Source organism: Odocoileus virginianus, chromosome 2, assembly GCF_023699985.2.
Source record: "Odocoileus virginianus isolate 20LAN1187 ecotype Illinois chromosome 2, Ovbor_1.2, whole genome shotgun sequence".
Classification (NCBI taxonomy): Eukaryota; Metazoa; Chordata; class Mammalia; order Artiodactyla; family Cervidae; genus Odocoileus; species Odocoileus virginianus.
The window spans coordinates 60752713-60763775 of NC_069675.1; positions in this window are offsets into that span (position 1 = coordinate 60752713).

Genomic DNA, 11063 nt, shown 5'->3' on the forward strand with positions numbered 1-11063 from the left:
TTGTTATTTGTCAGTATCAGGAAGTGTGTTTGGGGGACAATATTCTTTACCTTACACAAAATCCACTTCTTTTCTAACCTCAAATAAAGGCTACAGTTATTAAATGACAGTGACATTGTGTTTGCAGAATTGCTAAACCCAGAAAGCCTTTTTTCCTCCCTCCACTGAAACTGATTTTTATTCAGCAATATAATGCCATTGCATTGACAAGGAACTTGAGTAATAATTTTCTGCTTCTAAAAATTCATTTTGAATGACCTGAGTGTATAGGGTTTTTATTTTTCATTTTTATAATTACAAAAAATGAATAAACTAGCAGTGGAAGATATAATCTGTGATTAAGATCCTTTTTGTAACATCTTCCAGCTAAGACTTGTGAATGACTCTTTTTGGGTTAATTGTACTTAAAATCAGAATATGTAATATAATCTTAACTGTGTTAAATTATGCATAGAAAAAGAACTGTAAAGAAATAAAATAGTAAATGAGGATATATCCGGGTGGTGGGATTCTGGGGGATTCTAATTTTCTTTATGTATTATATATTTAATAATTTCCTGAGATAATAAATTATATTTTTATAGTCAGAAAAATAGATGCTATTAGGAAAATCAATGTATATATGGTTTTTATATACCATCTGATAAGAATTATGTAAATACCATGCACAAAGAAAAGATTGAGAGGGGTCTTCCATGGTTAAACAGACAGCCTGCTGCCTTTGGATATTAGAACTACAAATTCTTTTTTTCTTTTCCTTTTTCTTCCTTCTTTCTTTTTTATGGTTTCACATCTGAGATGGGTGTATATTTCTTTCCTAGTGAAAAATACTTTTTACTTTACAAATATGCTAAAATAAAATTTATTCTACTCAGCATAATAATACTAAGATGTGTGTATATAGAAAAGATATACTTTCTATTTTTAATTCTTTAAACATAGTAATTATTTAAACTGTAGCCCTCTCTTCTTACAAATAAATTGTTTTTAAAGTTGATAGTGGTCCAAACACTAAATTCACTGTAAGACTCATACTAATAAAATAATTTTAATAAAATTAGATTTTTTATAAAGTAAAATTGCTATGGTGAAATTAATACCTTTAAATTTATTACAGTGAAACAGAAGATTTGAGTTTTGGACTTGAAATTCTAGACCATAGTTTTAAAGAAAGGGCTTTTGAGTTGATTTCAAGTCCAGCTTCCTCATTTGATAGATGAGCAAATTGGAGTGGGAAGAAGAGAACTAAACAACTCTGAGTTTCACATTAATTTGCACCAGAACCCAGTGTTTCAGTGATTTTTCTTATTATAACCATGCTTTTGGAGATGACTATTTTTGAGATGTGATACAGAGGAAAGTGACATGTAGACTATTTACCTAGGCATCTTCACATGCAAAATGAAATATGGCCTATTTCTTTTCTTTCCTTTTTAATTTTTTTTTTTCTTTTTTACAATTATGTGAAACACCTTTTGACTCCTGTGTCACAACCTCATGGCTAAAGTTGCTTGGTGACCATCTTGGAAGGAAGTACAAAATCCCTAATGCTACTCTTCCTGCTCAGAATTTCACTGTAGAATTCCACTGGAAGAAGCCCTATGAAGAGGTCACTGAAAACTGAACAGCTTCTAGAATTAAGCTAGCAAAATATCTTTAGTTTCTTTTATACTGGTGGCTCAGATGGTAAAGAATCTGCCTGCAATGCGCGAGACCTGGGTTCAATCCCTGGGTTGGGAAGATCCCCTAAAGGAGGACATGGCACATCAGTCCAGTATTCTTGCCTGGAGAATTCCCATGGAAAGAGGAGCCTGGGAGGCTACAGTTCATAGGGTCGCAAAGAGCTGGACATGACAGAGCAACTGAGCCCACAGCACATATTATTTTTTAAGACTAAAATCAATACTTCAAAACATTTACTTCAAAAGGGAGCTCAGATTTTGTTGAATCCACTCTGCTTGCAAAATAATAATAAAAAAATCTGTCAAATAGTCCAGCTCTAGATTCTAGAGTTTAGAAGAGAGAGAGACAATAGTGATGAGGAAAGTGATTTTATAGGCATGGTAGTGGTGTGGAGTGGTGCTAATCATTATTTCATTGGTGATTGACAGGCATCCAAGGGTATTCTGGGTAAGTCTTATTTTTCAAGGCACGTTCTAGTCCTGTGAAAGCACCGTAGCAAATTTTTTGAAATATATTTGAGATTGGACTCTGGTGTTGAGTTTTTCTGAATATGTGGCAGCATAATGACATATTATCTGGGATTTTAGGCTCCGTTTTGAAGTGTAGGTGATCAGATTTACATTTTAGTATTTCCACTAGATGGCATTAGAAACTTCTGAAGCCGTGAAATAATTACTAGTCACCTTTGTTAGGCTGTAAATTACACCTGCATGTTTAAGGGGTAATTGGCAAATGACTTTCTGGTATGTTTAGCTCTCATGCCTGGTACACGGCTAAGACATTGGTATCAGATCTCTCCTTTGACATAAATAGCTCCTGGGATTATCAGATTGTCATTCCACATCTCATGTTCCAAGCAGGAGTTTTGAACACAACCTATACCTTCACTCCACTATAAATCAACACAAAGTAGCATTGCTTTGTCCCACCTGAGCAAAGCAATCATTTTAGAGCAAACATATTAGGTGGAAAGGAACAACCAAAACTTTTATTTTCCCAGCACACTGAGAAAAAAATTGTTTGTTCTTTTGAATGGGATGCTGTGTTTCAAACAGGAGAGGGACAAAAAAATAACTGAAGATCTATCAGCTTATTCTAGTGGTTGTTACAGGGGAACTGTGCTGTGTAGGTTTTTAAATTATAAATGAAAATTAACAGTCAAGAATAGGTACGCATTCCAGTATTTCTGAAAAAATCTTTGCTTCTTTAGATGCTCTGTCTAGCTAAACCAAGAAGTAGGTTTGGCATGTGTGTGTGTATGTGTATATCTTTTTCTTTCCTCACCGTGGTGTGTCTCTGTGGCTGCTGCCTGCTTCCTAGCCTGGCTTTCATCATTTCTTCCTGTTGATTGGTGTCACCTCGCATGCTTAGAATGTCTGCCTGTCTGTTCAGAGTGTGAACACATTCCTCAGAATGCTGATCTGCTCGTTTCACACCAGTGTCAAAATGACTTATTAAATTCAGCACCTCCTGATACTCAGTAGCTGATGTGTTGCTGTCCAAACAGTAAATGACAATAAGCATATGCAGCTGGTGGGCCTAGCAAACTCATTTAATTTGATAAAAATGTCACTGCAACATGCTTTAAATCGCTGTCCTTTTCATCATTGCTAATTGCTAGCTATAGACCTTTTTCCTATGCTTAATACAAGTGTTAAAATACTGCTCCTTCCTGCCTGATTAAGAATTTTAAAAAAATGTAGAATTACTTTTCAGTGGCAGCATTATTTCATCAAGAGATGGATTTTGCTCTTAATTAGCCAACATGCCACTAGGGAAGCTTCAGAGTCATGGGTGTGAAACAGCCTCAAGCAGGAGATCAATCTAAAGGAAAAAAATGGTGGCTGGGGAATAATTGGCAGCTCCGGTGAATGTGGGCTGGTTATAACAGTGACAATATGTTCCAGTGGAATATCACAAACCTCTCTCCTGTTTCCAACTTGGCACATTTCAAGCTCAACAAAAGCTGAACAATATATCCCATGGTTATTTGTCTATTGTTTTGTATTTTTTCCTTGCTGCTTCATTGAGGTTTTCTCTTGTGTTGGGTTGACAATCTGGACATTTCCCCTGAACGGATTAGGGGATTAAAAAGGAATATGAATTCTAAAAATAATAATCCTTCAATAGCTTGGTGCTTAAAAACAGATCTGGAACTGATCCTTACACCAGAAAACAGGCAAACCTGCACTAATTTGCTAAACCCAAATGTTGATTTAAAACACAGACACACATACCCATAAATTGAACTCCAAGTTTTTGAGTGATGTCTATTTGATGAATAGGAACTGACTCCGTTTTTTTTTTTTGAATTATACAATCCAAAAAAGAGGCTACATGAAATTTTCTCCCAAGTGAGTTGATACTTAATTTAGTTCAAATTCTTACTTTTTTTCTTCTTCTTAAATAAGCTCTGTGTGTTGAGCCTGACTCCTGCAGCAAGTGAACTGACAGCCACGCTGGCCACCAAGCTCTCCATCCACCCATTAGCACCTGCTCCCAGCAGGAAACTTTATCTAGGATCTGACTTGTGCACAATGCACTGAAGAAAGAAGGAAAATCTTCCCTTCCTCCTGATATTCTTGCATTTTAGTGCCTGGTAGCTTTTCTCTTTCTCTTTGCTAAACACGGAGCAATGATGCTATATTATTTCCTATTTTATTTATGTGATTGAATGTATTTCTTAAAGTTGTTTGTGGAAGAAAATATCACAATCATTTTGGTGTAAATTTCAAATGATGTCTCTAGTCATCTACCTATAGTCTTTCTGCTTTGATTGGCTAATCTAAATAAGAGTCCATTGAAGGTCTGGGTAACCTACTTTGAAATCAAATTTTTTAAAAAATTTATTTTCAGTTGGAGGATAATTGCTTTATATTGTGTTGGTTTCTGCTATGCAACAGTGTGAACCAGCCAAAGGTATCCATTTATCTCCTCCCTCTTGAGCCTGATTCCAACTCTGCATCTAAAGTTAAGAAGTACATTTTGGTCACCAGGCGATCCCAGGCTGTGAGAGGTTGTTTCATTTTTCCCATCTCTTTGGGCGCTGGGGGTACCTTTAGCTCTGGCATGCACAAGAAGAACATGTCTTTCCAGAAAGGCCTACAGAAGCTCTTTATGCTTAAATTGAGCAATGCTGAAGAGCAAGACTCTGAACTTTATCAGATCAGTTGTCAATCTCACTTAGAATCTGCATTTCCAAAGAGAGAAAGTACTAAAGGCTCTGGGCTCTGATTAATACTGGTGGTGGTGGGCAGGCATCAACCAGGCGTCATCCCATGCCTGGCAGGTACATGGTGGAAGGCAAGGCTGGTGGCTCCCTGGTTGACATGTTGGGGCACAGGGGACCCCATCCAGGTTTTCAAACCATTACAGAACTTCCCCAGTCTCAGCGGCAAATCCACTTTACATATCAGTGCCTTACAGGGTTCATTTCCAGAAAAGTTTGGAGCCAATTCTTTCAATTTTCTGCTCAGTAAGGGAAACCTGATGTGAAGAGCTGACTCATTTGAAAAGACCCTGATGTTGGGAAAGATTGAAGGCAGGAGGAAAAGGGGATGACAGAGGATGAGATGGTTGGATGACATCACTGACTCAATGGACATGAGTTTGAGTAAACTCCGGGAGTTGGTGATGGACAGGGAGGCCTGGCTTGAGGCTGTCCATAGGGTCGCAAAGAGTCAGACACGACTGAGCGACTGAACTGAATTGAAGGGAAACCCTACTTAATTATCTTTCTGCATAGAACTGTGGGCCCTTCATGTTTTGGCCTCATCTTCACACATGCTCTCATTAACTGATTAGTAGATATTCTTCTAGAATTACTGCATTTACTGAAACAAGCTAGAAGGTAGTTTTTATTGGCTACATAGAAGTTTTCTTTTCTCATGCATAAGTAATAAATACATATAGTATTGTCTCTTCTGAAATATTTAAGTAATAAGGCCTCCAGGTACTCTTCCTGTCTCAATCTGGGGCTGATCCCTGGAGAGACCACCTTGTGCCTTGGCCCATGTGCTTTAGCCTCTATTTTTGTGTATTTTTACATATGTATGTATGTCCATGGGCCTGTAGAAATCACCCAATGTTATGTCAGTGGCCTCTTTTTTCAAGCACAAATAGTATCATTCTATGTGTATCATTCCACAATTTGATCTTTGAACTGAATAATGTGTCTGAGAGCTAGCCAGGAGATTTGGGTTATTCCTTTGAAGAACTTCAAGGGCTCCTGTAAATAAAAAGAGCAAAGTTTGTTTAGCGATTTCTCTTCATTTTATAGATGAGAAAATGACGGCCCAGAGAAGTTAAGTGAATTATCCAAGGTTATGCATGCTTCCTGCATGCCAAGTCGCTTCAGTCGTGTCCAAGGTTACCCAGCTACTGAGCACCAGGGCATGGGTAAGAACCCAGGCTGGTCTGAGCCTCCAACCTGTGTGATTCCTTCTGTGTCATCATATTCCCCTGGGGATGCCACCTCTGCTACCCTCTCTGCTACCCTCTCTTCTTCCCTCGCCTGCTTTACTTTCGAATCTTCACTGGGCTCCAGATTCATCTTTCTGCTATGAGTGACCTAATTCAAACACTCAGTAGATCTAATCAAGGGTCAGATCTACTCCAACCTAGGATTTACTCCAGGATGAACAAATATTTTGAAAAACATATTTTTTTCCTAGGCATCATTTTAATATTTTATTTGTTTTTGCCAACCAAGTTTTGTCAACCCTCAGGGTATCCTAAATCTGCAAGTCTTTTTTATTTTCATTTTTGTTGGCATGTAGTTGATTTACAATGTTGTGTGTGTATTGTAGAGCAAAGTGAATCAGTTTTACATATACATATACCCACTCTTTTCTCAGATTCTTTTCTCATGTAGCTCATTACAGAGTACTGAGCAGAGTCCCCTGTGCTATATAGTAGGTCCTTATCTAATCCTACACACCTTTTAAACACTTTCCCTCAGTGGGTTCTATTTTCCATGTTTAATAGGAAAATGTGTAGGAAGGATGTGGGAAGCCATTGCTTGGGGAAATACTGCCCTCAGCAATACGACAATTGCAGTCATTCTTATATTTATGTTGGGATGTTTATGGTGGGAACAGGAGCAGTTATGGTGGGGTCAGCAGGAGTTTCTGTTTTTGAAGAGGCTGCCACATCAGAATGAGAGATAGACACGGTAACTCAGTTGCTTTACAAATGAAAGGGCCTTTATCTTCCCCCAAAGGCTGTCATAACTTGGGACTCAGCGGCTCATTCCAGAGAGGATCTGTTCTTGAAAACATCCATTTGATGCAGCGCTTTGAGAAGTCATCAGTGAGTACTAACAGATGAACTGTCTCAGAAAAAAAAAAAAAAAATTGCTGTTTAAAAAAAGTCCTGTTTGTAAATTTTGCTTACCTATGGAAAGAACTAATTTTTGCATCTCAGTGCTCAGATCTGGAACTTCACATAGATGTATTTGAACATAAAATTTTAAAGCCATTGTTGCCCCAGCTATGTGCTACAGACACCCCCACCCGAACCCCATTGACCACCTGGTTAGTTTTCTGAGCGTTTCTCCGGGAAAGGTTTACAATGGCTGGCTCCTTGTTTGATGTCATATCGATAAATTATGGTGCTTTAAGCAGATGTGATCTCACAGCGTGGACTCCTTCAGGGTAAAGCTCGTGAAAAGGCTTCTTTCTCCCTCGGTTTCATTGTAGTTTTGTTGTTTGGAGGTTTTATGTTGTTCATTTAGTTCCCTGGCTATTGGGGTTTTATAGTCATATTTCCTTTGTTTAATATAATTTCCTTTTTTTTTCTTTTAGCTATTTTTGTTAGGGTACCCAGAGGCTTCAGTTATGAGTGGCTGTAAAATAAAATATATTATGATTATTACAATGATAAAGTATAAGCTTTTAAGAGTCTGCTTATATTGACCCATATATTCTCTTTCTCCCTCTCTCCAAGATACACACAGAAGCACATTGGAAATGCAGTAGAAAACGGCTGCCAGTTTAAAAGCAGAAATTAAGAGGCACAAACCCACGCATGTGGTGAGAGGGCTTCAAGCTAGACCAGCTACCCGGAGAAGTGAGTCCCGAGACTGGATTCTGTTGCCTCTTCTCCTCTGTGAAGTGGCAGATGCCAGCACCTGGGCTTGAACTTGACAATTACTGTTTAATTCCTAACCTTTTCTGGGTTACCTACCTTTCTGGAGTTACAGTTTTCTCATCTGTGAGTTGGGAGATGGAAGGTTCTTCACCTGAAGTCTGAGTGAGGTGTATGCAGAAGCACCACGCATAGTATCTGGCAGATAGTAGATGCTCAATGAGTGTGAACTACTATGACCTCTGCTTGCTTCTTGCACCCTTGTGGTGGCTGGTCTCTGGTGCTCTGTGCTCCCTGAGACAGGGCAGCTTGCCCCAAGTGGGCATTAAAATCGTGTCTGCCCTTGTTGTCTCATTTCCTAGGTCTTCCATGCCACCAGCTCCCTTCCAGTTTCAGATCCCAGGGTCCATTCTGATAGAACTTTGCATCAGCTGGCTATTATGCTAAAAGCAGCTGATGACCACTCAGGTACGAGATGATACTGATTTATGGATTCCATCCCTCCAGACAGCATTTGCAGTATTACAGGTTTTGCTTTTACGTTATTGGGCACTAGAAGAGGATTGTGGAGAAGGCGATGGCACCCCACTCCAGTACTCTTGCTGGAAAATCCCATGGACGGAGGAGCCTGGCAGGCTGCAGTCCATGCGGTCGCTAGGAGTTGGACACGACTGAGCAACTTCACTTTCACTTTTCACTTTCATGCATTGGAGAAGGAAATGGCAACCCACTCCAGTGTTCTTGCCTGGAGAATCCCAGGGACGGGGGAGCCTGGTGGGCTGCCGTCCGTGGGGTCGCACAGAGTTGGACACGACTGAAGCGACTTAGCAGCAGCAGCAGCAGCAGACGAGCGTTGAGAACAAAAGGAGGCTTTCTTTTGATGGATGGGAAGAAGGCTTTTCATTTTGAAACCTTTCAGATCATACCCCACAGGAAGCTGCTCAGTCTCTACCCATATTGATCTCTTCCTGTGCTGGGTTAAATAGTGTCCCCCTTCCCCTCTCAAGTTCATGTCCACCTAGAACCTGTGAATGTGACCTTATCTGGAAATAGGGTCATTATAAATACACTGAAGTTGAGGTCATACTGAGTTAGTGAAAAGTGAAAGTGTTAGTCACTCAGTCGTGTCTGACTCTTTGTGACACCATGGACTGTAGCCTGCCAGGCTCCTCTGTCCATGGGATTTTTCCAGGCAAGAATACTGGAGTGGGTAGCCATTCCCTTCTCCAGATATTGGATTAGTTCAGTTCAGTTCAGTCGCTCAGTTGTGTCCGACTCTCTGTGACCCCATGAATTGCATCATGCCAGGCCTCCCTGTTCATCACCAACTCCCAGAGTTCAACCAAACTCATGTCCATCGAGTTGGTGATGCCATCCAACCATCTCATCCTCTGTCATCCCCTTTTTCTCCTGCCCTCAATCTTTCCCAGCATCAGGGTCTTTAAAATGAGTCAGCTCTTCACATCAGGTAGCCAAAGTATTGGAGTTTCAGCTTCAACATCAGTCCTTCCGATGAACACTCAGGACTGATCTCCTTTAGGATGGACTGGTTGGATCTCCTTGCAGTCCAAGGGACTCTCAAGAGTCTTCTCTAACACCACAGTTCAAAAGCATCAATTCTTTGGCTCTCAGCTTTCTTCACAGTCCAACTCTCACATCCATACATGACCACTGGAAAAACCATAGCCTTGACTAGATGGACCTTTGTTGGCAAAGTAATGTCTCTGCTTTTTAATATGCTATCTAGGTTGGTCATGACTTTCCTTCCAAGGAGAGTGTCTTTTAGTTTCATGGCTGCACTCACCATCCGCAGTGATTTTGGAGCCCCCCAAAATAAAGTCAGCCACTGTTTCCACTGTTTCCCCATCTATTTGCCATGAAGTGATGGGACCAGATGCCATGATCTTAGTTTTCTGAATGTTGAGCTTTAAGCCAACTTTTTCACTCTCCTCTTTCACTTTCATCAAGAGGCTCTTTAGTTCCTCTTCACTTTCTGCCATAAGGGTGGTGTCATCTGCATATCTGAGGTTATTGATATTTCTCCTGGCAATCTTGATTCCAGCTTGTGCTTCTTCCAGCCCAGCATTTCTCATGATGTACTCTGCATATAAGTTAAATAAACAGGGTGACAATATACAGCCTTGACATACTCCTTTTCCTATTTGGAACCAGTCTGTGGTTCCATGTCCAGTTCTAACTGTTGCTTCCTGACCAAGCCCTAAATCTAACATGCCTGAAGTTTTAACAGGAAGAAGGAAATTTGAACACAGAGATAAACAAGGGATCAGGCTAAGTGAAGACAGAGGCAAAGCTTGGAATGATGTGCCAACAGCAGGGATTGCTGGCAACCATCAAAAGATGGAAGAGGCAAGGAAAGACTTTTCTCTAGACGGTATATGGTCCTGCCAACTCTGACTTTGGACTTCAAGCCTCCAGTACTTTGAGAGAATACCTTTCTGTTGTTTTAAGGCACCCAGTCTGGGTACCTTGTTACAGCACTTCCAGGAAATGAATACACTGACTGTGCAGGATGTCTGCTGAATGTTCAGAGTTAGCCCAGTGAGTCCAGCAATAGGGAGGGGTTGTGGGAAGATTTTGCTGTCAGGCAAGTGATGTTGGCTTACAGTAGAGCTTCGCATGTTGGGCATGAAGCGTGTGCTCTTCAGTTTGAGGAGGGGAGCATGTAAGCTGTGAAAGGACGGGTGATGCTGAGCAAGTAACTGCCTGAGTTCAAGGAGCGTAGGCTTCACTCTGTAAAAGGAAAGTCCTCATAAAACACACCAGGCAAGCTAAATTTTTCTTGAATTTCTCTAGGAGGAAATGAAGTTTCAAGGGATCATTGGCATTTCAAGAAATTAGAAATGTTTTTACAAAGTGGAAGATCTAGCCCCCTCCCCAGCCTGGGGATTGCTATTTTGTGAGTTTCCATTCTTACGCTTGTGAAAGTGAGGACTTCCTGAAATGCAAGAGTCAAAGGAGGTCTGGGAGAGTGAAGGGACGCTGACTTTTCATATTCTATAAAGAAAAAAATTGTACAACTCTGACAGTTTAAGAATTTTAGAATGATCTCTTTAGACATTTCATAATTTATTTCTGAATGTTAAGGAATAGAATTTAACAAGAAGAGGCTACTGTGTGTCAAAATAGAGGAAGTTTTTACTCGATCATTTGAAATAGCAGTGAAAACTAGTTTTTCAACCATTCATTCAACAAACACTTTCCAAGTGCCTACTACCTGGTAGATGCTTTATCAGGCACACCTGGTGAGAAAGATGCCAATAATCTCTATCCTT